At 41.5% G+C, this 27465-nt stretch overlaps 1 protein-coding gene across 1 annotated transcript in view; it reads right to left on the bottom strand.

Annotated features, from left to right (window-relative positions):
• SHISA6 (shisa family member 6) overlaps positions 1–27465 on the bottom strand; it is a 273436-nt gene that overhangs the window by 80803 nt on the left and 165168 nt on the right. The window lies entirely within an intron of this gene.

Genomic DNA, 27465 nt, shown 5'->3' with positions numbered 1-27465 from the left:
CAGTTCTCTTCACGAGTTCAGTTCCTGTTCATTTCTGTCTGCAAAGGATGGTGTTCAGAGTTGTGGCACTGCCAGCTCACTTGCTGCTATTGGGAGATTAGAAACACGGAGACTCCTCTATGGCCATGGCTGTAGGGAGCAAAACGGCCCCCTCAGCCAGGTGCTTCTGTGCAGTGTGTAACTTGGATGACTGTGTGATGAGAAATCAGATGTGGCTCTGGCACCGTTCAGAGTGTCATTGATGTACCCTCCTTCCAGTCTATCTCCCACCCCCTCACTTTTCAAACAGATGCATTTAGGAAATACCTACTGCACACACAATGATATATTCCTGACTTACTTGGTGGCATATACTCTATTCCACTCAATAGGTAAAGTGATGTGTTTAAGTTTCAGGGATTTTCTGACTATATCATTTTAAATGTCTAGAATGAGAGCAAGAGACTGGGATACTTGGATGGTGAGCGAAGGCGAGGGTGCTTTGGAGACAATACAGACTTCTAGATTTAGATCTCCACTGATCAATTGCAGTACTTCTTGCTCAATAGGATAAAATAGGTTAGCTTCAATACAAGGAGATTTGGAGAATGTCTTAAAATGATGTTTATTGTTCTCAGTGCAAAAGACTCCTAAGGGCTTTTTAACGACAAGAAGGGTCTGGAAGTGGTCCAGCATTGCACACATTAGCAGCAGCAGGTGCAGTTCCCAGGTTTGGGGTAGACCCTTTAACTCAGGAGGCAAATGCTCTCTGTGGTTTCTATAGAGGTTGGAGAGGTCAGAGAGAGGGAATCCTTGGGAGGGGTGAGAACTATCACTTCTGGGCTGTTTGTGAAGCAAACTGTGAAGAGTCTGTTTTGTTCTTAGTGATGCCATTTGGTGTGATGGTTACAATTGTGCACACACTTCCTTTCATGCAGACCCAATACCTATGTATTGAGGAATGCAGAGATTCCTTCTCCTAAAAAGGTTAAAATTCCTCCTTTCTACCAAATTTGTTGTGCCACAACTCTGGCTTACGCTCATATTTTACAGTGTTCATTATATGCCAGGCATTGTGTGTGTGTGTGTGTGTGTGTGTGTGTGTGTGTGGTGTGTATATGTGTGAGGGAAGTGGTTTACATGCACTGACTCATTTGATCTTAGCTGTACAAGGTATCCCACATCAAACCCTCACAAACTCCCTTTCCTTTTTGATAAGTAATATAGTCTGTTATCGTTGCATTGATGGACTGATTGATTGATTGATTCATTCATTCATTCATTCACTGAATGACTACAGTGTGTCAGGAAATACCTACAGTGTGTCAGGAAATGTCCCAGGTGCTCGTGATAACCTAGATGAGGTTCCTGTCTAAAGGGACTCCTGTTCTAGATGGAAAGGTAGAGAGAAAAATGGGTGGACAAATTAATATAAAAATAATAACCATTTGGATAAATGCCCTTGAGAAGGAGAGATTTAAACTGGAGTGTGAAGGAACGCTGTAACACACACAACACCCAGAGAAGAGCAGTACACTGAGGGGCAGCATGCCTGCAGGCCTGAGGTGGGCGAGGAATTGGCTCATCTGGAACTCAGAGAAGGCCAGGGGATGGCAGCAGGAAAGTGCAGAGGGGAGGAACAAGAGGGCTGGGATGTGGGCAGGAGCCAGATCACCAAGCGCTCTGAATGCCAAATGGTGGGGGAATTGAAGTAGGGAATTAGCTCATCAGATTATTATTTTCAAAGGATCACTTTGGCTGCAGGGGAGAGGTTAGAGAGGATGTGGGAGATGAGTAGGCAGCTCTGCAATAGCCCAGGCAAGGGATAATAGTGGCTCTTGGAAGACAGAGGCAAATGGCAAGTGAAGATGGAGGGAAATGGACCCTTTGAAGCTACAGTTTGGAGGTAGAACCATGAAGACTTGCAGATGGATTGAATATGAACAATTATGGAAAGGACTGAAGAAGAATGATTTCTAGGTTTTGACTTTAAAAACTGAATAAGTAATAGCCACTCAGGAAATGGACTGGTGGAAAGGGGTGTGCCTGAGGGACCCCAGGCTATCCCAGTAGGCAGAGTTCATTCTCCACTTAGTGTGGTCCTGCCCCTGCCCCGAGATAATCATCATTGCTCCCTCCTGCCCATATTGGCCAGTTGCACAGTTAGGTGAGCAGGACCCTGATGGCAAATTGTAGACTTTTAGAGTTTGAGTGTCTTTTCAGTGTCTCCAACCTGCCACAGAATCTAGAAATTCTTTCCACAGTCTTCCTTATGGATGGTCATCTCTCTATATAAAGCTTGAAGGCCCCTGGAGATGTGAGCTCACAATCTACCCGGAAGAGACTGTGTATGCTATTGGCGCCCAGAACCACTGAGAACATGTCCTCTCCTGAAATTCCTCCTTTTTTAGTGGGGTCTCCTTGTCTCCCTGAACAGCCGTGTCCCCTTATCCATGGTTTTGATTCCATGATCCACCATAATCCAATGATATTATGTATAGTAAGATATCTTGAGACAGAGCATATTCACACAAATTTCATTACAATACATTGTTATAATTGATTTGTATTATCATTAGTAATTGTTAAACTTTTCACTGTGCCTAAGTCACCTAGTTCACATACTTTGTTTCAGCAATCCTAGGAAAATAAGACACTCTTTCTTTGCTTGGTTTATTTCTCTTCTTCCTTCCATTTTCTGTCTCCCACATCTGAGATTTTCCCCAGTGCCTCTTTCAACATGATCCAGCATCTTTACCCTCTCTGGCCTCTCCACCAAAGTCTTCCAGGTCCCAATTTCTAACTTTCCCCTCAACTTCCACTGATCTTTAATCTCAGTCTCCATGTATACTCAGACTCAGTGTGTGTCACACTAGAATACTCTTTTCTCTTTAGAACAGATCTGTTTTCCAAACATGCAGACCTGAAATTTTTGACTCCTCTGTTCTAATCTCTAAATGAAACTTTTACATTAGCCACTCCCCCTTTGTTTTCTACCTTTTACCAATGTAATTCAAGACCATATGGTTTGGATTACTGCAAGAGCTCACGTACTCATCCTGGTCTCCAGTCTCGTCTCACCTGGGGGCCATCAGTTCTGTGAAACTTAGCTTTCACTGCACTCAGGGACTTGAGATCTTTATAGCAGCAAGAAGTTCATTCTTGGATAAGGATAAGCCTTGCCTCTGTCTCATATCCTCACTGGCCCCCTCCAAAATACCTAATGTGTTAATCTTACTGCTCCATTTCAAACACTTGCTTAACTCCAGAGCTACTGACACAAGCCAACACTATAGGGATGTGATAACTAAGAATAAATGATGTTCTTTCAACATGGGCCCATGAGATACTGTGGAGCAGGATGTATCAGCTTGCAGCATTTTTTGATAATAATAATTGGATTTATTTGCAACTGGTTTTAGTGGAGGCTGAAGTAGAAGAGTGGTTACAATGGTTAAGAGATGTTCATCATGAGTAGACTTGGTGCTTCCTGGTATCAAGATACTTTTGGGACCTCCCTGGTGGCGCAAGGGGTTAAGCACTGCACTATGAAGCAATCCACAGCCTCTGCAGCACGAGTTCGATCCCTGGCCTGCCAGGAAGCAACCCACATGGTGCAGCAGACCTCTTCTGTCTCACCCACTGCTCCCCTCAGCAGTGTATTTCAGTCAGTCTGCCTGTTCTGTTCTCCCACTCTGTCTCTGGTGAATCCTCTCACTCTCCGCATCTCTGGGCTGTACCCCAGCTCTTGTATGCATAAATAAATATATTTTTTTTAAAAGATACTTTTGCATGTATGCTGATGATAGTTCAAGACCTGAGGACAGAGTATGTCCTGTGTGTTAGCCTGCACTTGAGAGCTCCAGGCTCCTTTGAATCTATACACTGCTCCTGCTACTGCTGTGATAGATCCTAAACTAAAACCATTGTGTTGTTTAGAGCTTGTGAGTATTTTTAGAGGTTGTACACTTCAGGTGATTAGTGTGTGATTAACACAGGCCTTTACTCATGCTTTCCTGACACATAAAATGCCCAGTCTGTTTCTATCACCCACCCCACATCCAATATCTACAAAGGATTCAAATTCCACCCATCTAAGAAGTCTCAACTGCTGTTTTCTGTCCTACTGATTTTAACTAAACTTGGCCCAACGGGGCTTTAGCACTTGGTTAAATTTAACCTACCATTCTAGGGCATCACAGTTTAATAAGAACCCCAGCTCCAATTCAACCAGTTGATACTACACAAAATTTGGAAAATTCCTTAGTCCTCTGAACTTCAGTTTCTTCATCAATAAAGTCGAAATGCAATGTCTACTGGGCAATTTGAACAAAATAATACAGAAGGAGTGCCTGATGTTCAAGAAGCAGGCAATAAATCTTAACTCTTCTTCCTCTTTCCAAAGTGCTTGTCAACACCTTAGTAGATGGAATTGTTTTTATTTTAAATGTGCATGGTGTCCCCCAAAGTGATAAGCCTCATGGAACACAAAAATGATACCCAAATCACAGTGCTTGACTGTCAAAAAAAAAAAAAAAAAAAAAAACACTGATGACACAATTTATGTTGAATACACCTCAATGAGGCGTGAGTATACTGGCTTGGCTCTTAGGAATCTTTTTTTTTTTTTTTTGTCCTTATCTTTTTAATAGGACAATTGAGTACTTTGGCAAAATGAAATCAATAAGCAGAGTTACCAGAGCTTAGGAGATACTCCATAATGTTGGTTCTTCCTTTGCTGATCTTTCCCCCATCTACTCTTAAGGAGATTAGAAATGAGACAGTTATTAGAAACGAGGCAGTTATTATATTTCCATTCTGTGTCCTAACACATCGTATTCTGGGGGATATAAAATAGGTGGTAACATCAGCAAGTCTGAAATATCACAGAAAGTAGAAGGCACTGTTCTCAGGGAGCTGTCATGCCCACTGCCCCTCTTGCTCTGCCCACTACTGTTTTTAGGTCTGATAGTCCTTCAACTACCTTATCAATCCTTAATCTCTATCACATGCCCCATCACATATGATGTGGGTATTTTCCATCAATACAGTAACAGAAAATGCCAGCCATAAAACACTTGGGTTTAGAGTGGAAGAAAATGGGAGGAAGAAACATTCATTGAGAAGATAATGACAAAGCTTGTGATGAGGTTTTTAACGAGATAGCTCTCCTATGAATCCATCATAGAGGCCTGAGGAGGAATCTGTCAAATCAGCAAGGGTATTATATCTGGGGAAAAATGAAATGCCTGCCTCTTCTCTGAAAAGGTTTAGTAAAAAAAGAAAAAAAATAAAACCTGCGGAGGCTGGAGTGGGGTGAGCTGTTAATGAGTCTGGCATTAAGAGATTTGTGTTAACTCAAGGGAGGTGGCTCTATTCCCAGGTTTGATTCAGCCCTTTCTAGGGAGCTTTGGGGGGTCTTCTCTGAGGTCAGCAGCCGTTAAGCTAAAATATGCAACTGCTCATTATTCTCACAGATTATACCGCTTTTCCCAGAGTATTTTGGGAACAAGACAACAGCCCCCACATTGAGCGAATTAGTCCAGCCCGAAATTTTAGAAGATAACATCTTTAATCATGGGTCCATCTTTCTCCTTATATTCTTACATTCGCTCCTCAGAAAACGTGAATATTTTATGTTCATTACTTGGTTCTGAATGTCACCTCAACACCACTTCTTGTGGTTAAATGTATGTTATTTGTTTAACATTCCTATGCCTTTCTTTACATCTGGAGATAAGTGCCAAAGTGTGGCTTCCTGCTTCCTTTGGAAGAAGCAAGATGGTGCCTGGTCTGATAGAAAACAGCTCAGATGGGACTCGGAGAATCTCCATAGGAACAAGGTCCTGAGAGGAAGCTTTTTAGCTAGATAAACACGGGATGAGACCTGCTTCCGCTGGCGGTCAGGCTGAAAGCAGCAGAGCAGGGTGAAAGAAGTAGAAGCTTCCATAAGCCATGTCTCTCAGGTTTCTCCCACATCTGAGGAAGATGAGCAGGTATATAGCACTCCCATTTTCAGACAAGGCACCTGCAGCTCAGAATTTAAGTGACTTCCACAAGATCACAAAAGCAAACACAAGATAAAAATTTCCTAGACTCCACACCAAAAAAGCTAGGTCAGGAAAAGCTCAATGGGGGTTGGGGGTAGGGGTGGGGATGGGGTGCTGGTGAAAGATGTGCAGATATAAGAATAGTGACTGGCTTCCTAGGCTGAACCCACCCACCCCTATTCACATCTTCTCATGTGTGGATTTCATCTGTGCCTGTCTACCACTATTTCTTTCCACTCAATATTTGCCTAAGAGTGTTTTGCTGACAGTAGCCTTTCTAGGGAGGAGTATTGGGGAATTGTATTAGGGATGTTATATTCTAAAGGTCAGAGCCACCATAATTAGCACAAATATGGTTGAATACTGTAGCCATGAGCAGCAAGGACAGAGAGCTCTTTAGTCTCCATTGTTCCTAAGGCTCTCAGTCTTTGTCTTTGACAACAAGCCCACCATAGATGAAAGTCGTGCGTGTGTGTGTATTTAGGTCTTTGCATTTTTATCACATGTAGAGTCATGGGACCCTGCCAGGCACAAGTCAAACAATTCCATCCTAGTACACTGCTTTGGTCCATGCTGTTCCCTCTGCTGCCTCCTCCCTCATTTCCTTTCCCCACAATTCTTGTGCATCTTTTAAGACTCAGTGAACAGATCACCTCCTTTAAAAAGCTTTCCTCTCTTGTCTACTTGTGGATAAGAGATCTTGTTTGCTTCCTCTGGGCATCCACTGCTTATCATTACAGCTTTCCTTGTCTTCAATTGTTATCATTTTCCCTAGTTGTTGAGCTCCTGAGGTCAAGGACAGTGTCTCTTAAGATCCTTGCATTACCAATACTTAGCATAGCGCCTGATAAATAATAGGGGCTCAATTGTTGTTTGCTGAATATAATTGAATTTTACAAAGAATAAATGTCCCATGGATGAGGGCAAAACCATATACAAGCAAAAGCTATCGTGTAATTAGAATTTAATATACTTGACTAATACCAGTACACTTGCATTGGTAAAACACATTAATATTAAATTAATCTGAGTTATTTTGCAAGGTATCTGTGTGAATATGTACAGTGATGCTTTGCATGCAATTATGCCTCTTTTTTTCAGCAGGACTAAGTATTAGGCAGATACTTCCACTGAGTGTTGCTTTAGTATTACAACTGAAGCTCCATCAAAGGCCATTTTTTTAAAAGTTGTATTAACATTGCCTTTCTACACCTGCATTTTCTATAAGTCTGTCATTCACTGCCATCTACATAATTTATTTGCACTGTGCAAAAAAGTTATTTTAGTATTTGATACTGAGAAAAATCATGGACATTTCCAGGGGAATGGTTAGTCTCTATCTTTCTAATAACCAGATGTATATAAACTGATCATCTTTTCCTTTTTGACATGGCTGCCAGGAAGCTCAGAGACATAATTCTCAATCCTCAAGTTAACCTAGCATCTGACTTTCTGGTATTTTGGGGGAGATTTATAAACCATGGTTAAATGAATCTCTATTGCTTCTTTCCTTGTTGCAAGATATGTGCAGTTGCCTTTATGAGAAGAAATCCATCCAGAGCCACACCTGCAGCTAGAAATTTTTCCTTCAGTGCTTTAGATTTGATGCTCAGATTTTTTGGTTATCGTTATTTTTGTCCTGCTTTGTTTTGGTCCAGAGTACCTGCATCTACCTAGCCCATCCCTTCTCACTCCCAGGTAGTGAGTGGTCTCTAGAGGACCATGAGTCTCACACTAATGGTTTTCCTATAGCCTCTCAAAAAGGCATTTCATGCCTACGATACAATCACTGCAAAATTCCTATGGCTGTTTCCATGAAATATGATAATAAAGAAACAGATAAAAACTTAATTTTCTTTTTCTCTTCTTGATCTTGATTTTTCCGTTGCTCTCTTATACTCATTAATAGTAAGATGTCACAGATCCTTTACAGAAGCAAAGAGAGCCTCCATGTCCTGTTCAAATGTGTCCAACCTGTGAATCTTCTCTGAGCTTATTCTCCTCACTAAGCTCAACAGAAAAATGGACACTTCCCTTCTCTTTGTTCTTGGTACCATTTTATCCTATGGACTCTGTGATAGCACAAACAATTTTATATTGCAGCTGTTAGGGCTGAGAGTAGCTCCAGACTATGAGCTTCTTGAAAGCAAACGATGTGCCCATTATCTTTCTGTTCCATCAGTCTGCCCTTCGTAGAGGTACATATGGAGGTAAATTACAAACACTTATTGTGCTTTAGTTTATCTGAAAACTTGATGTAATATACCTTCCAGGATAGTTGTGAGGATTAAAAGAGAAAAGATGAAAAAGGCCTGGCCCATGGAGTAACCACTCAGTGAATGCTAGTTCACATTTACTCTCAATGTTGCCGTCATTAGCTGCACTGTTAGTTCTATTCCAGCACTTTAACAGAACAATTATTTGCAGAATCAAGTGTTAGCAGAACAAATGCTGAGCTCATGAATAGATATGAATATGCCCTCCTTCTCTTTCTGTCAGAGGCACATGCTACCCATTTCTGAGATGGGGACCGAAGGGAAGGCATAACAAAAGGGTAGAATCCAGGTGTGCAAACCCATGTCCATGTGCTTTATGTCAAAATGTGCAGCCTTTGTCAGAAGGGTAAAGCCGCTGTAAGAGAGAAGAAGCTCTTCATCTCCCAGGACATCCTTCAAGAATCTAGGAGACAAGGCTTGGCAGGCTGGGTCAAGCACGTATGTCAGAGCTGTCAAATGCAACCTCCACTCAAAGAGCCAGGGCTGTGGGGGAGAACATGGCAGACCTCAGTGTAGTTGCTTGCTCTTTAACTTCATCCGATCTTTTATCTAGTTTTTGGCTTTCTTTCTTTGCTAGTGAGATTTATCTCTTCCCTGTGCCTGAGCTTACGTGGAAGTTCTAATGAGCAACAGCTCAGCTAAAAGGCAGGCTGCGGATAACGGGTGAAACATCATTAGACTGGATGGTCAAGACCAGCCAGGTCCACCGTGACTGCTGCCTGCAATCCTGCACTCCCTTACTGTGCACCCAGAGCCCTGCACCCTCTGGCTCCCAGGTTCCCAGCTGTCATGCCCACACGTGTAAGATGTTTGTCTGTAGGAGGGCCCTGTCCAAAGGCAAACTCCCTGGACTCAACTAGCATAGATAGTACTGGTGACGAGTACTGAGCCATAGTGGGAGTCAGGTGCTCGCTTAAATATTTTATGTGCAATATTTTATTTAATCCTCACAACGGTCTTCTGAAGTAGAGGTTATTTTATTTATCCCTTCTGCAGGGGAGGGCACCGAGATGTAGAGAGGTTAGGCATCCTGTCTCAGGCTGCAAAGCTAGTGAGGCAGAACTGACAGTGGGGCTCAGGCCCAGGTGGATCCAGAGACGATGCTCTTCATGGCAGTGTTCTCTCTGCTAGTTTCTCAAGAGGAGAACTCTTATAGAGTCACAGAAAGAATAGGTACATTTTGAAGGGCACGGGGGAGAGGAAAAGGCCAGAAACTTGAGAGGCTCTACTGGTGGACAGATCCAAGTGGGTCAGGGCCAGGCTGACCTCAGCCAGGACAGCTTTTCATGTTCCAGCCAAATGACCTTGAGTCTGAGACTCTCCCTTCAGCTACAAAATAAGGATAACAATACTGAGACATCATGGTTTTCCAAGCTTCAGATGCCAACATGTTGGTAAGGGACCCCGGAGAACAGTACCAGGGCTATGGGGTGAGGATGGTGAAGAAAGCTGTACACCCAGAAAGACATTATGGAGGACTCAGGGCTCCACAGAGGGGGATGAGGCCATGTTACAGTTTTCTGCTCTTGGCTTTGTCCCTGGTCTACCTCTGAGTTGTTCTAGGCATGGTACTTGTCAGGAATACAGCTCCAGCATTCTCTCACTGAGAAAAGGTGATATGTCCACAGAGCTGCTTGCTTTCACAGAAGGCTCCTTTGGAGGCCTCTGACATCTGGTTTACCAGTCTGTATCAATGACATTCACCTGCTCAAGCTCACAGTCCACCGAAAAGAAGTTAGTGTAAAAAGTGGCACGACTCTAGATATATGCCAACATAATGAAGGTGAAAACGTCTAACATTATGAGACTCACAGTAAGTATGAATATTTGGGGTTTGAATCTCAAATCTATAACAACACCTTCTTCTCCACTCCCCACCATTTACACACTCACTGTGGAGAATAGTTTTGAGAGTAACTTCAGTCTTTTTTTTTTTTTATTGCTCATGGATGCTCATGGATACTTATGGATTTAAGAAGTGACTCTTAAATCTTCTAGTGCCATCCCTCACTAGATTCTCACCATTCTTATGGTTACTGATGAGTGTGTCACTCCTGGTGGAGGTGGCCCACTCCACCTGAGGATGACTTAGATGGTTTCATACCTTCCTTATGCTAAAGGATCCAAATATGGTCTTGTCCCTGAAGGTTCTAGATGGGCCATTTTTAAGACTGTCCAATCCCTCATCCAAATGAAAGATCCTCACATGTCTCTCCCCATCGCCTTCTGTTTCATAGCTGTAGTTTGAAATCTTTTCTGACTGCTCCCCTGATTTTATCTTAAGTTGGCTATTTTCAGGGAAGGCAATCTTTGGGAGCTCCTATGGTGCCTTCAGTCTGAGTTCCTAACAGCAGAGGAGCTAGGAAGGGTCACTGCTGGGTCTGGAGCTGAACTCGGACAGGGGGAATATCATTCATTCATCAGAAGAGGCTGAAGCTTTGTGGAATGATGGCAGTGAGGAACTCAACTTTTTCTCCTTCATTCCTCCCTCTATTTTCTCATGTTCCATTGTGATCCCCTACTTCTAAAAAGTCATTTTATTTCTTTTCTCCCTTTCTACTGATGGTTCACTTCTCTTTGTACCCAGGCTGTCTTTATCCCACCTCCTTGCTCCCATCTCTCAGTGGATCTGTAAGATGAGCAAGCCTGATAGTACCTTCGGTGGGAAGAGGTCAAATACAAGCCTCCAGTTATGAGCACCGTTGCGTACTAGAAGCAGGCCAGGCATAGCAGAAGCAGCAGCAGGGGTAGTGGCAGTAAGAATAATGACTCTATATTTCAGGCACTTGCTTTGTATTATCCCTGATTCTTACACCCAAGGTGGACGAGCAAACCAATACAGAAACTATGGCTTGTCCAAATCCAGAGTCTGTGTTCCCTCTGCCATGCTACCTGCTTCTTCATTCACTCATAGAGTAAATCCAGGTTCTGCAGGAACAGTGTGGAGGAGTAAGGTGAAAGGAGAAAATAGCGATAAAGAACTGGTATATTTTCTTGTTAAAAATTGGATTATCCCCCATCCTTCTTCCATAACCATCCCTCAAAGAAACCTACACAAGTCACTGAACATGGGTAGCTATTGATTAGAGGTTAATACAAATTATGACATAGCTAATATTTGCTTTTGGTTCCCACCAATCTCTGATTTCTACTCCTTTTCCATCTTTTCTAAGGTTCTTAATGGAGAGTAATGTCCTGTGTTCCCTCTGCCATGCTACCTCCTTCTTCATTCATTCATGGAATAAATCCAGATATTGCAGGAAGGCATGTAGAGGTGTAAGATGAAAGGAGTTTTGGTCTTCATTGTTTCCTGGGGACCTAATATGGTATTTCACATTAGTTAATAAATATGGAATGAATAAATGATGGAACACACCACATCAACACACTCACCTGGGTTGTTCTCCCTTTCTCCACCAAAGAACAATTAGGGCTCAACTCCTTAGTATGTTTTGAATCACGAAAGAGAATCCATATCCTGTCTTCCCTCTCTCCTCAAAGGGTCAAAGACAATAGACCAAAAGAGACAGGAGGGGCAGGTTGCTCTCAGATGTTTCCAGAAGCAGGCGTGCAACACTCAGAAGGAAGGAAAGATTAGAGTAGAGGGAGGAACTAATGTTTCCTAGGTGCTGCTGTGTGCAGGGTAATTTCCTAGCAGCTTTATTTACACAATGTCCATGTTTCATAGATGACATCTAGGATTAGTGGGTTTTAGTCGCTTAACTTGAGTGATGGCATCACTTATTTAAAGTCACACAATTAGAAATTGAAGATCCAGGATTCAATGAGGATGTGCTAGACTCTAATCCACCCACTTCATTTTTTTTTTCTTCCCAGGAATCCAAAAATTCACTAGTTATTGAAGTTCCACTCATAAAGGATGTCACTCTCCATTGGGAAGCACTAGGGTTTTCCCTAGTTCTTTTGGGGAAGAAGTGGTTGGCAAATGACTTTGTGCCTTCAGTCTGAGAAGTGGGGCTGATAGGGATGAGGATGTTGGTTCCAGCTTTCTTGCCCTTAGATGTATTTTTTTCTTCCAGAATTTCTGTAGAAAACACTATTATGGTCCACCTAGACTCCTCAAATCCCTCACATAAACGTGTGTGCACTTCCTCTAGTTTACATGTGTTTTTGCTTCCAATGAACATGCTTGCCCATCATCTTTGCAGAAGAACTGCATTAAACTGTAACTGCCTGGAAATCTGTGTCCCTCAAGCAAGTCCTTAGCTGATGACAGACTGAAAAGTAGGGAAGGTCAGCCCCGAGGTCAGCATAACTCTGGGTTTAATTACCACTCCAGAGCCCCCTGAGAGATCAGCCTTTGGGGCACTGTCTGTATTTGCATATTTGCTTTCCTTCTCTTCCCTCTTTGCCCTGCTTCTCTCACCCCCTTACCAGTTGTTCCTGAGACTTGTTTAATAAACCACTTGCACATGAACTCTGATCTCAGTGTTGGTTTCTGGGGAACCCAACCTTTCCATAATTACTGTTTCATCAGCTATGTTTTAGGTCCCTGATAGTGAGTCATAATCTTGCCTGTTATTTTCCAACAGGATTAATTAACGGTATCTTTAAAATGGAATGGGCTTATTACATATGCTTATTGTTTTCGACTGAATACGTTTTTGCAAAATTTACATGTTGAAGCTCTAACCCCTAATGTGTCCATATCTGGAGCTAGGGCTTTTGAGAAGGTAATAAAAGGTAAGGTCATAGTGGTGGGACACTAATCCTAAGGACCCTATGTCCTTACAAGAAGGAAAGAGACACCAGAAGTCTTTCTCTTGCCAGGCATGCTCAGAGAGGAAAGGCCATAGAAGGACAGAGGGATGACTTCTGACTGCAAGCCAGGAAGAGAACTCTAACCAGACACCCATCCTGCTGGCAACTTGATCTTGGATTTTCTGTCTCTAGACTTGTGATAAATTTTCTATTATTTAAACAAGCAGCCAGTTTTATTTTGTTATGGAAGTCTGAGTAGGCTAAAAAAAATTCCAGTGGCACACCGCAGGTTTTTATTATTTTTTGAGATATTGAAACTTTTATTATCTCAATTTTCACATCTGTAAAGGAGATTATAATAATCTTGTTTTCTTTTTTAAAATATATCTTATTTTATATAATTCTTACATCAGTTTTCATTTTTGCATAATGTATGTATTTTCATTTTGGTTATATTCCCCATACAATTCCCACCCCCCTAATTTTGACCCTAATCCCTCCTCTCCTCCCCACCCCCCCATCCCCTGTAATGTGTCTCTGGTTTATAGTTGCTTGTTGATTTTTTTCTTTATTATAATTGTCTTTTTCCTGGTCCCTTATTTAGGTTTTCTAGATTCCTGCTATGAGTGGGACCATCCGGTATTTTTCTTTTTCTTTCTGGCTTATTTCGCTGAGCATGATCCCTTCCAGCTCCATCTATGTCGCTGCAAATTGCATGAGTTTATCTTTTTTAATTGCTGAGTAATATTGCAAATGGCCAACAGGTTGAACATCTGAAAAAATGTTCAACATCACTTGTAATCAGGGAAATGCAAAAAAAAAAAAAAAAAAAACTACAATGAGATACCATCTTATACCAGTGAGAATGACACATATTAAAAAAAACTAGCAACAACAAATGTTGGCGAGGATGTGAAGAAAAAGGAACTCTCCTGCACTGCTGGTGGGAGTGCAAAATGGTCCAACCACTACGGAAAGCTGTATGGAGATTCCCCAACCTTCTAAAGATGGAGCTTCCATATGATCCAGCAATTCCACTCCTAGGTATTTATCCAAAGAACACAGATACTTTAATTCCAAAGGACATCTGCAGCCCTATGTTTATATCAGCACTATTTACAATAGCTAAGCTATGGAAACAACCCAAATGCCCAAAAATAGATGACTAGATCAAGTAGATGTGGTATATACACGCCTTAGGTTTTTAAACATAGCCTAATATTCAGGGGAATGGTGAGGATGAAAACAGGACAAAAGAGTTTGTGAAAACAATGCTTAGGTCAAAACAAATTACTAATTCACTCATTCATAAGTTAAACAAAAAACATGTACTAAGCATCTGCCTTGCACCAAGCATGGGGATGGGTAATGCAGACATAGCCCTCGGGGAGCTATGTAGTGTGGGAGAAACTTGTTGAAAGAGTGGAATACAATTCTGGCCTAAGTCTTCACCCACCATCACCCAACCTGCCAGGGTTCAAAACACCATCATGAGTGACAGGCCAGAACCATGTGTCCATTTCCAACATTATTACCAGCCCCATTTTCATCAACAGCAAGAGTAGCTGCAGCCCCTGTAGCAAGGAGTCGCTGTTAAATTTCCCCAGATCTAGGCTGTGTGGGTTGCTCTTTGAACCAAAGCAATCACCACACTTGTTCACAGGACCTGTCAGGTTTAGGGACACACTTGCAGAAACAGAAACATGCAAGCACGTGGAATAGAACATGCTTTGGGAACTGTTCAAGGAGAATGGCCGATTGTTTTGCTATTCCTCTGGGGAATCCTCCAATCTGGTGAAATCAAGTGCCTCACTCACTGCTCTATCCCTCCATGCCAAGTGTGTTCATGGAATAGAGATCAAGTTTAATGTTGACTTGAGGTTAAGATGAAGAACAATGGAAATGTTACTGCAAAAGAAAACTGCTAAGCTGAGCCTTGACCTGGTAAAAGCCCCTGTGATATCCTACCACTGGTTTCAGGTACAGTTATGGGGAAATGTTTCCCACAACTGCAGATCAGTGTTCCACTTCAACACAGCACTGTGGGGCCTCCCCTGTGGTGCAGCGGTTGAGCGCTGGGTTGTGAGAATGCCCGCAGCCTCTGCAGCGCCAGTTCGATCCCCGGCCACTGGGCGAGAGTCCCACATGGTGCGCAGACCTCTCCTGCCAGGCCTGCTGCTCCCCTCAGCAGTGTATTTCATCAGTCTGCCTGTCTGCTCCCCGCTCTGTCTCTGGTGAATTCTCTCACCCTCCCGTGATTCTGACTGAACCCCAGTGCTTGTGTGGATAAATAAATAAATCTTAAAAAAAAAAAAAATCAACACAGCACTGTTTCTTTCCCCTTTGTCCTTAGAACCTTCTCCAAATTCCTGGGAATCCTCTTAGTCTTCATCATAAGCCTGGAAGTATGGGGAGGAAATGGTCCTAGGGCAATCCTTAGCCAACAAGAAGCAGGAGCTAGTAGCACGTGGATAAACGAACCCAGCCTCACATCCTTTAAGCTGACATGTCTGTGTAATTTCTAGAAGTCACAGTTTAAGTAAGTGCCAGTTGTATAAAACACCAACTTTGACAATGTAACCCCATCCTGGCTTTTTCTCCTTCCATCTTTCATCTCCTTGTCCCTCACTATTGCTTTCTTGGAACAACTGTACCCAGGTTCTTCTTTCAGTCTCCCCTCTCAAGTAAACTAATTAAGATAGTCAATATTTATCAACACATGTGTTATACGTAAGACTAGTGATTCCCCTCCAACCTCCCTGCCCACAAGCTTTTAAACTGTTTTTGGGTGGTAGTCATAATGTGGATAGGCCATTTACAGTTTGGTTTTATGGTTGGAAAAGTCATATTTCCAATAAGTGTTTCAGAAATCTGAAAACAGAATCTTGTACTATAACAACAAAACAAGTTATTTATCAGTTACATTCAGCAGTCATTAGGATTCATTCATTCATTTATACATTCAAGAACTATTTCTCAGTGTCTGTTGTAGTCCCTGAAGGTAAAATAGTTGAGTGCAGAACAGAGGTCCTGCCTTCATGGAGTTTATAGTCTACCTGGAGAAACAGACATTAAATATACAGTCAAATAGGTCCGTATCAGTATAACCAAGAAGAAACACATGCTATGAAAGTGAATCCCAGGGATTTGATGAAGGATGGGTTGGTGTTAGAATCAAAACCTATAGTCATCAGTTAACATCTACAAAAGAATGGTATAGCTGTACAGCTTATAGGAAACCATACAGATAGATACATATATATAAACAGGTAGGTATAATTCAGTGCCTGTACTAGTCTGCTCAGGTTGCCATAACAAAACACCATAGCCTGAGTAGCTTAAACAACAGGAATTAATTCCTCACAATTCTGGAGATTAAGGTTTTGGCAAGGGGGATATCACTCCAAGGCCCTTCTCTTGGCTTGTCGGTGGCTACCATCTTGCCATGTGCTCTCATGTGCACGAAGAAAATAGAAAAATAGTTTTCTGGGGTTTCTTCCCGTAAAAGCATTAATCCCATCAGACCATGGGGCTACCCCCATATTCTCATCTAACCCTAATTATCTCTCCAAAGCCTCAACTCTAAATACCATCACATTAAAAATTAAGATCTAAATGTATGAATTTGGGGTAGAGAAACATTCAGTTCATAATAGTATCTCTTTCAACAACCTTTACATGATTTCAATCTTTCAAATTTTTGAAGAGGATATGAGAGGAAGATTTGGAAAGGTGGTGATAAATTTTCACTTCCTCTTCTCTGTCTGGGTGTCTCTTTGTATTTCAAGTTAAGGCTCCATATGTACTAGACAACAAGAGTAATGTATTACACTAAAAAAATTTAAGTATGGAATGAATTCATCCAGTATTTGCATTTCTCCTTCTGATTTATGTCACTTAGCATGATCTCCTCCAGTTCTACCCGTGGTGCTGGATGGGTATAATAGCATAAATCTGAAGAGGTGTGGTCTACCCCTAAATTATATACAATGTTGTTAACCAATATTACAACAATAAAAATTATAAAGTAAAAATAAAAAAAATTAAATATGTGAGAAAATGGTACTAGGTACCAGTTAAACAAAATATTAAAATTATACTTTATTCAAATTTCCCTTGTACATAGAGAAAGCTAGATGTGACACAAAGGACAACTGAAGAAACTGAAGGTAGATTTGTCTGAGCCTCATTTCACTTCCTGCTTTATGCTAAGAAGCACAGGAATTCCATCCTTATAAATCTGCAAGGTCAAGTCAAGGTCAGTGTGCTCAGCTATTAGGCACCATGTTGAATACTTGTGAGAGAAAATGAAAATGAAAACTATTGAGGAGGCATTAAATCTCGGCCCAGGAATTCCAAACTAAGGAGTCTCTTGTGCTACACAATTCTGGACCATGCACATACTGGGAGTGAGTGTGCCCTGACTTTGGCTTCTCTCATCCATTTTTCCTTCTCTGGTAACAGCCCCTTCATTTCCTTTTGGCAAATTACTGTTTTCAATTTGACTAAGTCTTGTTTAGACTGCAAATCCCCAAGCAAGTCAGTAAGATACACTCCTGGGATTCTGTATTTTGAGTGGAGTAAGCAAACATCAAGCCAAGAGTGACTGAAGGTCATTCAGTCCATGGAAGGTGCCCTCCAGAGGGCCCTGAGTCTTGAATATTTTGAAGCAGGGGTTTCCAGCCTCCTCTTTAGTTTTTTGAAGATTTTCTGGATATGATCTTTTAAAAAATACATTATCGCTTCATTGAGATAATTCACACACTATACAATTTACCCACTTGAAGTATACAATTCAATGGTTTTTAATATATTCTGAGAGCTGTGCAATCATCACCATGATCAATTTTTGAACATTTTTCATCACCCCCAAAAGTAACTCAGTACCCACTAGCAGCCACTGTCCATTTACTAACCTCCGGTTCTCTAGGCCTAGACAACCACTAACCTACATTCTGTCTCTGTAGATTAGCCTATTCTAGATATTTTATGTGAATGGAATAATACAGTGTATGGTCTGTTATACTAGCTTCTTTTATTTTGCAAATTTTTTCAAGCTTTGCTCTTGTTGCTGCATTTGCCCGTCCCTCATTCCTACATTGTATGGACATACTACATTTTATTTACTCACTCATCACTTGATGGACATTTGGTTTGTTTCTCCCTTTTATTTTTATGAGTTACCCAGTGTCCTTCCAATACATTCCTTCTCTATTTAAGTTAGGCAAGGTCGGTTTTCATTGCTTGAAATTAAACAACTGTGACAGATACATTTCTCTCTATAACTGCCTGTGTATAATACATATTTCAGAAGCAGTGACTCCATGGTTTAGATAGCACCCAATGCTTCCATCTTCTTAGGATTCTAGAGTAACTGAAGTGCACTATTAGTGGCAAAGCATTTAAAATCAGTTTGTTTATATCTGTAAAGGAGGGAGAGGCAGGGGTTGGACAGATCAATCAGTTTCAACTTTATTTAGTTGTAAGTTAGAAGCAATTCTTCAAATACCCTCATAGATGGAAACCTAAAAGATGAGGCCAAAAACTCTGGTTTTTGTTGTTGTTGTTCTGACTTTAAACTACTTAAATCTAGCTCAGAATGTGGCATCAGTGTCCCTAACCCTGTTTGTGTGTTTGCAAACTGAATAAATTAGACTTAAGGAAGCCTGATGAGGTGAGGAGGGCAAGAGGAAAAAGGTAACTCTTAGGTGAAATCAACTCCTACAGTGGGGTTTCCTAAAGGGTGGGTACAAATTCCCATGGTAGAAGCTGAAGAAGGACTCATCCCCTCCAAAAATCTTGGGACTTGAGGAAAAGGAAGCAATATGAGGTGATGGGGCTAGTCAGCAGGTCACTCCCAAGGAAGAGTGCTTTTTCCTTAGGTCAAGGAGAGAACTAGATAAAATATGGAATTGAAGCTGTTACTTCATTGACTCAGCTGCTATCGTCACTCTCTGACAAGACCTGGTGCAGCCATGGCACCTTGTAAGAAGGTGGATGTGGACAGAGTCATAAAGGGGGTGCATCTCTGCTGTTGCCCGTGTGGAAGATGCAAGCGCCTACCAAGGGAACCACATCTACCTTGGAGTGGTGGGGAGCAGCTGCACAACAGTGGAATTCCTCTGGAGTGTGGAAGACAGCCACATGGACCAAACACCAGACAAACAAGCCCCGGGGCTCACAACCCAGGCAGGAAAGAGAAGACCCACCTTTCCAAGAGCAGGATGTATGGGACACTGATGCTGAAGTTACATAATCTCTGCTTCTATCCTTCTCCAAATCGTCCCAATCTTGACACCTACATGTGTGAACCAGTCCCCAGCCCAGCAGAGGGGGGACTATTGCAGCCACCAGGGCTACTCAGTGACAAGCTGCTGTGATGTGCGGATGCTGCTCCACTTAAGCCTTTTTCAAAAGCCTCTTGCTGTGCTGTGTGTGTCGAAACAGGCTCAGGGAGGGATAACACTTCTCCCTCGCTGTTTGAGTTCTTTGCTATTCCAAAGCAAGGAGATTTCAGAGTGAATGAGGCAGCGGGGTTCACACCCTGCCTCTGAGTAATGCCGTCAGTCCCTCTGGTCCTTATTTTATATAGCTATGTCCAGAAATAGAAGCTTGTCCGTGCGCAGACACCATGGCCATGGAGCCCAGGTCAGCCAAGGTGAAGATGGCTGCCTGACATGTCTCAGGCTGGCCTTGAGACAGAAACAGCAACTCTTAGGGCTGCATCTACACCCCCTGACCTATGTTCCTTCAGCTTCTCTTCAGTGGCATATTAGTCAAGAGGGTGAATTTCCCCTTGCAAGCCTCAGTGGCTTCAAACTACAAAAGTTTGTTTCACGCTCATGTGACATGCCCACTGAGGTGGGGGTGGGGGTGGGGCTGAAAGGGTTTGCTCCCCATGGTTGCTCAGGGACTCCAACTTGGCTGGTGCCACGGCAGGGGGAAAAGAGGCCTTTGAAGGGTCTTGCAATGAAACACTTGAGCTTGGAAGTGAAAGCCACTTCTACTTGCAGCACCGAGGCTAGAACTAGTCTCCGAGTCCCACCCAATTACGAGAACAACAGAGAGTAGAGTCTTCCAATGGATCTACGTTGGGCAGAACTGAAACTGCTTGACAAACAGCACTAGCGATTAAGATAAGTGGAAAGGATGCACTTTTAGGGTCAGGAAGATTTGAGCTGCAGTCTTAACTCCATTCCTTTCTGGGTAAATGGGGGGGGGGATTATTTAGTTCTATGAGCTTCCATTTCTTCATCTGGAAAGTGGGGAAATAATACCATTCTTGGCAAATCTGCTGTTATTTAGTTCATAAAACAGGGCACAGGCAAACTTTAGCTTTTTTGTTTTCTTTTCCTATTCAAACACTTGATGACAGGCAGCACTTTTATTGGACATGATTTAATACTTTCAACTTGAAGGGTAAAAATGGATAATAAGGTAAATTTATTGTTTTTCTTTTTCCAAATCCTATGAGAGGTATTTGTGTTTTCATGGGCAAAATTAAATTGGTCAGATAGATTTTGAACACTGTGGGGGTGAAGACCTCTGTAATGTCCTATGATTCTCACTCCCTAATATTAACACCCTTGTGGAGTCCCCTCTGTTTGAATATGCCTGGGCTCAGTGACTTGCGAAAGTGATAGATGTCTCTTTTGAGTTTAGGTTATGAAAGAATGTGTCTTCCTGCTTTGCTGGCATCTCTCTCCCTGACCCTCTCTCTCAACTTCCTTGATGAACCAGGCTGCCATGTTGGGGAGGCCCATATGGCACCCTGACAATAGTCAGCAAGGAACTGGGATGCTTAGCCAGAAGGAACTGCATCCTGCCAGCCATCACTGAGCCAACGTGGAAGTGGGTCCCTCCCCAAATGAGGCTGGAAGTGTATGTATCTTTGACTGATCCTGTGATCAGTCTGGTGGGAAAGCCTTTCACTGAAGGCACACAAGCAAGCTGGGCTCCTGACCACAGAAACTGAGATAATAAATGTGTACTGTTTTAAGTCACCATGGGACAGTGTGTTACACAGCAATAGATAACCAACACAAACACTTGCTTTTTGCCAAGTCCTATGCCAGGTGTGGAAGCCACAGATGGGTAGAACAAAGTCCTTCCTTAAAGAGACAATCTTATGCCTCCACCAGAGTCCCCACACTTAGCTTCACCCCTTCAAGCAAAGGCAACACTCGCACTGTACCCAGCACAGCCATGCCTGGAATGGGCTGCTTTAGAACACACGTGGCTCCCTTCACCTCAATCTCATCAAAACCCAGGTTTGACGAGCTCTACCACAGCTGTTTGAAAAGGCTAAGCACATTCCTGCTATTGCAATGCCTATTCCTGTTCTTTCATCAGGAGACAGTTAGGAGGGGTAGGTAAAATCAGATTTTGGAGCCAGATTACCTAGGAGTCAAACTTGGTCCCACTACTTATTAAATGTGCGCCTTTGGGAATGTCATTCCACCTCTGTGTTTCGGTTTCTTATGTGTAAACAGGGATAAAAAAGTTTTTTTGTTTTTTTTTTTTTTTTTTTTTAATGCTCAGGGTTGTCTGAGGGTAAAATGAAGTATTACATATAAAGTGCATAGACGAGTGGTTGGGAAATGGATAAGTGCTTGATATTCATTATCATTAATCACAGACTTCATGCTTCACTTTCTAGGTAGCATGTCTGTGTCTGGTGAGCAGCCACACCCTCACAGCGCTACTCTAGTCCAGCAATTACATTCAATTAATATCAGCAAACCAGGGACAGCCAGGTCACAAATGGGCACGATTCAATTCAATTCAGTTATATCTACATGCTGCTCCTGCTCTACCACTCAAGAACAGGGTTCCAAGAATTGGGGATTCTTCACATTGGGGGTTTTATTTTGCTTCATTTACCTCCTATTGGCCTCTATATGACTTACTCAGGTAGGAAGGGCATCTGTTCGCATAATAAATCATGTGAATTATGTCACGAACACAATCCATGTCAGGGAAGTTATACAGAAAATATTTTAAACTAATTGATTAACTAGTGAGTTAATGAATTTGAAATGTTTCACTCTGAACATTGAGTGTCTGGCGGGGGGGATGCACTTGCCAACACAGCATTGAGAAATGCCATGGCTACTGGTTTAGGTTGGGATGGGAATTGGCAGAACACATTTGAGCCTGGAGGGCAGGCAGAATGGAAAAAGAATGAGGAGAGAAGAGAGGTGGGTTCTTCTGAGTGTGCTGTCTGAAAGACAAGCAGAGCAACCATAGAAAACATGTTCACTATCCTTAGGGCTTCTGAGAACATTCCTAATCCATGACACATAACACTAGATTGCTTATGGTAAGATCTTTGTAGCCCTTGCAGGGGTTCATACAGAACTGTAATGTAGTTTTTGTTGTTTTCTGGACAGAAGGAGAAAGGAAGATGGAGTAGATGAAAGTTGAAGGTGGAAGATCTAGAATCTGGGTCAGCAGATAAGGATGGAAGGATAGAGAAATTCTTCCCCAAGCCTCCCCTACTTCCTCATATATTACTCTCACCTGTTTCTAGAACTCTTAAACTCTCTGGGAATCACATCCAATGAATAGGTACAGTGCACCTATTATGTGTAACCATTCCTATATTAATTTAAAATTTTTAAGATTTATCTATTTAGACTTACTGTTTTGAGAGTGGTTCAAAAATATAATTTTTTTCATGCAGTGCTGTGAGATAAATGATTTACAGAATCTCATATCCTATTTCTGACTAAGACACTATGGACAAGTCACTGCATTCTGTACACACCCCCATTCTCTGGGTAAGAGGTCAAGTTTCAGCTTCACATGGCCCCCTCTTAAACCATTTCTTTTCATTTTACGTTGGGGAACAGCTCATGGACCATACATTCCATTATTATTACCTGTCATTCTAATTAGAGCTCATTTGACTGATTTTTTTAAAATGCATTTTTAATGTTTTTTTTTTTTTTTAGATTTTATTTATTTATTTATACAAGAACTGGGGCAGAGGCCAGATATGCAGGAGGGTGAGAAGATTCACCAGAGACAGAGTGGGGAACAGAACAGGCAGACTGACGAGATACACTGCTGAGAGAAGCAGCGGGCGAGGCAGAAGAGGTCTGCTGCGCCATGTGGGGCCCTCGCCAGCCAGCTGGGAGCGCTGCGCTCAACTGCCTGCAACACCAGGGGAGGCCCTCACTTAACTGATTTTAAAACAACATCTTTCAAGCCACGTAAGCCTCATTTCCGAAATACTGGGTTTTGTAAGCCAAAAAGTTATTGTCCTTGGGTAGCCCCATTTTATGCTTAGAATGTTCCTCACTGGGGAGATTCCCCTCTCAACTTTGTCATTCCCTATTTTAAAAAGACTGACTCCTTAGACTGTCCTTACTGGGAAATCACGACTGTGGTTTTGTTGATTATACGTAGCAGACATTGGTTATTGCCATCCAATATGCATTCTTCCTTTTTCTGGTAACCACATCTTGGTTTCATCTAGGACGTGATACCTCCTCCACTCTCAGTCCACTGGGCCGAGTGGGAGTATGAACATGGCTCTCCTTAATCAGCACATGGCCTGCCCGGTCTACAGCATGGCTGGCTTGGCGTGGGCTTAGAACTCCATCAAAGCTAACAAGACACAATGAGTGTATCACTGGGGCTTCAGGGACAGAGATTTTGCTTTCCTTGCAGTACAGAAAACTTAAGAGGATTTAAAGGTTGGCTCTGCCCTCACCATCTAAAAACACCATCTGGTCTATTACATGGTGGCTGAGAAGGAAGCCAACGTAACTAAAATTGCCCTATAGAAGATTTTTAAAATGACCTAGGAAATATGGTAGTATATTTGAACCTCAAATCTAACTGTGCCTAAAGCTAGACCTATCCCTTGGTATTTATCTTATAGAAACCAGCTATTTTTCATTTTAGTTAACCCAGTTTGCACCGAATTCCTACCACTTGAAGCCAAAGGAGTCTCACTAATAAAGCTGTATTAATGAAAGTTATTGCTATGCCTGAAAATGTGACCACCTGAAAAAAATCAAAGGATATAGAAGAGAATGTTGGAAATGGAAGTGATCATGTTAGTTAACAAGCTCCAATCCCATTAATTAAGAGATGAGGAAACAGAGGGTCAGGGAGAGGAAGTCCGTGCCTGTGTTCACACAGTTGCTCAGCAGAAGTGGGAGCGGATCCTAAATGGATACCCAGTTCCCTCTGCCACCTCTTCCCAGTCATATTGGAAAGGACTTGCATTTTCTACAAGGGTGAGTGTCCTTTGTTATTTGTTTCTAATCACCCTCAAGGGCATACCATGATAAGCCACCTTTTGCTTCCTTTTTCCTATTTCTCCTTTCCATCCTTATCTTTCTTATTCGATATAGATTTATTTCTTTAACAAATAATTTTGAAATATTTCAAGCACACAGAAAGTACAGAAGTAAAATAACAGACATCATGCACCTCCATCTAGACTTAACAGAGATTCAGAGTATGCCATCTTCCTCCAGATTTTTCTTTTATTAAAAAAGATAATGCAGGGCCTCCCCGGTGGCACAGCGGTTGAGCGCTGGGTTGCGAAGCTGCGCGCGGCCTCTGTGGCGCCGGTTCGATCCCCAGCTGCTCCCCGGACACCGGAGGAGGGTCCCGCATGGCGCGCAGACCTCTCCTGCCACCCGCTGCTCCCCTCAGCAGTGTACTTCGGTCCTTCTGCCTGCTCTGCTCCCCGCTCTGGCTCTGGTGAATTCTCTCACCCTCCCGCGCTTCTGACTGTACCCAGTGCATGTATAAACAAAACAAACAAACAAACCAGCAAACAAATAAATAAAAAGCATGCCTCTATTAAAAAAAAAAAAAAAAAAAAAAAAAAAGGTTGTCTTTAAAAAAAAAAAAAAAAAAAAGATAATGCAGGGCCTCTCTGGTGGTGCAACGGGTTAAGATGCAACCTATGAAGCTTCTGCAGCCTCTGCAGCATGAGTTCAATCCCCAGCCAGGGAGCTACCCACATGGTGCAGCAGACCTCTCCTGACTAGCCCGCTGCTCCCCTCAGCAGTGTATTTCAGTCAATCTGCCTGTTCTGTTCCCCACCCTGCCTCTGGTGAACCCTGTCACCCTCCACAACTCTGGCCTGTACCCCAGTTCTTGTATGCATAAAAATAAATAGAGTTATAACAGTCGTTCACATCCCTTCTGCTTTCCTTCTATCCTACCCAGCAGTAACCACTATCTTAAGTGCGGTTGCAATTTTCTCAATAGTACATATTTCTCAATATACAATATTGCTTTGGATATTAGATATATAGCAGTGGATACTTCAGTGTTGGACTTTAAATTTTATGTCAATAATATTGTACATATCCTGGTGGAACTTGCTTTTCTCAGTTTTGTATTTTGAGATTTATTCATATTGGTAGAGGAAGAATCCTTATTTTTTGGTGCAAAAAATGTATTTATTTTGTTTGATCTTCTGAATGATAGTTTAGGTGGTTATAGGCTCCTAAATGAATGGTAATTTTATTTCAACACAGCATTATCAGGCATAATTGTGTATATTGATATGTCTTCTGGTTGTGCAAATTTGTTCCTGTATAAGGAACCTGTCATCAGCTTCTATTTGCTTTAAAAATGTTACCTTTGATTTTGGATTTTGATTATTTCACCTGCATAAAGGTCACTGTGTTTCTTGAATCCATGCATTCAGGTCATTTATTAATGTTGGAAAATACTTTCAAATTGTTTATTCTGTATTCTCTCTATATATTTTCCTTCTGGAATCTATAACATTTTAGTTATATATGGGATAAGCAGATTAGTTATAACATATAAACATATGTTTTATGTTATATATAACATATGTTATATATGTTATATATGGGATAAACATATTAGTTATATATGGAATAAACAATTCTTCCTTTTTATACTTTCTCCGTACAATTCTGTATAATTTTCTCAAAATTATTTTTCAACTACCAATACTCTCTTTTGTAGTGTTTTTATTATTTAACGCTTTCAAATGGCTCATGTTTTAATAGATATTGATTACATACCACTTTTTACACTTTTCTGTCCTACAGGAGTAACATGATTGCTGTTACAATTATTATTAATTTTCCAGAAAATTTGCTTTCAAATGATAATTTTTAATTTTTGTTTGGTTTGCTTTTTCATAATGGAAAGAATATGAGTTTTACAGTCAAACAGTTCAAATCCTAACTCCTTTATTATCTGTGTAAACTTAAATAATCTGATTTATGTAAGAAGCAGGTTTTATATGTAAAGTGGAGACACAAATACCTCAAAGATTTGTGAACAGACTAGGTCAGACTATATAAAGAACTATAAAAAAAGCTATCTAAAGTTAACATTACAAAAAAATTTCATTTCTAGAAGCTGTATTTGTTTTTCTAAGGTACCTATTTTTATAAGATCTTAATCTTTTATTAGTGGGATAATTTTTTTTTTACATTTTTCAACAACTTAAGGTATTCCTTTTATAGTCTTTTCAGATTGCTCTGTAAGTGAATCATTGAGTTTATGTAGCTGGTTTTCCTGGAAATATTAATTCTTCCTTAACAAATCCTATGGCTAGCCTTCCCACTATATCCTGTTTTTACTTCTACTGAGTATCCTAGGAATATCACTGTTGCGGGGTCAATTTTTATGATATGTTTTATATTTTCACCTTGATGCTTCCCTGTATCTCTTTAGCATTATAAAATCAGATCTCAGATCCCTAAGGAATGCAGTCCTGATTTTTATTTTTCAGATGAAACTTTTTTTGCCCAACAAGATGCAAATAGTGAGGGAAAAGCATCCTTGTCACTGCCTACTGTGGGTGTGTATGTGCATCTATGTATGTATACTAGCTGTACTGGGGATGCAGCCTTTTGAGGGTCCTGATTCTATGTCTCCCACCTTGCTCAAGTCTAAGTCCTTTCTCTGCAGGAGGGAAAAACACCCAAACCCATTATTATTGGAATTAAAAATAAATCTATTACTTTCCACCCTCCAGGAGTAGCTACAAAATCAGTTCATACATTTACTGTATAGTTTTCATTTCCTCTAAAAAAGGGACTTCACTTTTTTTTTTTTTTAAGTCCAGCCCTGCATTTTAATGAATTTATATCTACCAAGAAATTTGCAGCAGGGCTCTCAGATACACAACCCAGTTTATATACTTTCCTGGATACCCTTGTTCATGCTTTCCTCTGAATGGTACTGGTTAGCCCTTATGAAGATCTCCTGGACCAAATGAATTCTTGTAGGTTCGGAGGAATGTTTTCAACTCTATCCTCCTTCACGGAGTTCTACTTGATTAGTTGATAGAATCTCTGCAGTGGCTGCTCCTGGTTCTTTGTGTCATTCACAGGCATATTTTGTGCCTTCTTGTACATGTCTCTTAGCTCTCATTCCTGAACTTTCCTGTTCTTATCGAGGCATGAGGCACCATG

The sequence above is a fragment of the Talpa occidentalis genome, unplaced genomic scaffold (assembly GCF_014898055.3).
Source record: "Talpa occidentalis isolate TD23 unplaced genomic scaffold, MPIMG_talOcc4v2.1 talOcc4.7, whole genome shotgun sequence".
Classification (NCBI taxonomy): domain Eukaryota; kingdom Metazoa; phylum Chordata; class Mammalia; order Eulipotyphla; family Talpidae; genus Talpa; species Talpa occidentalis.
Note: the sequence above shows the minus strand (reverse complement) of the source record. Positions and strands in the feature narration are given on the sequence as shown.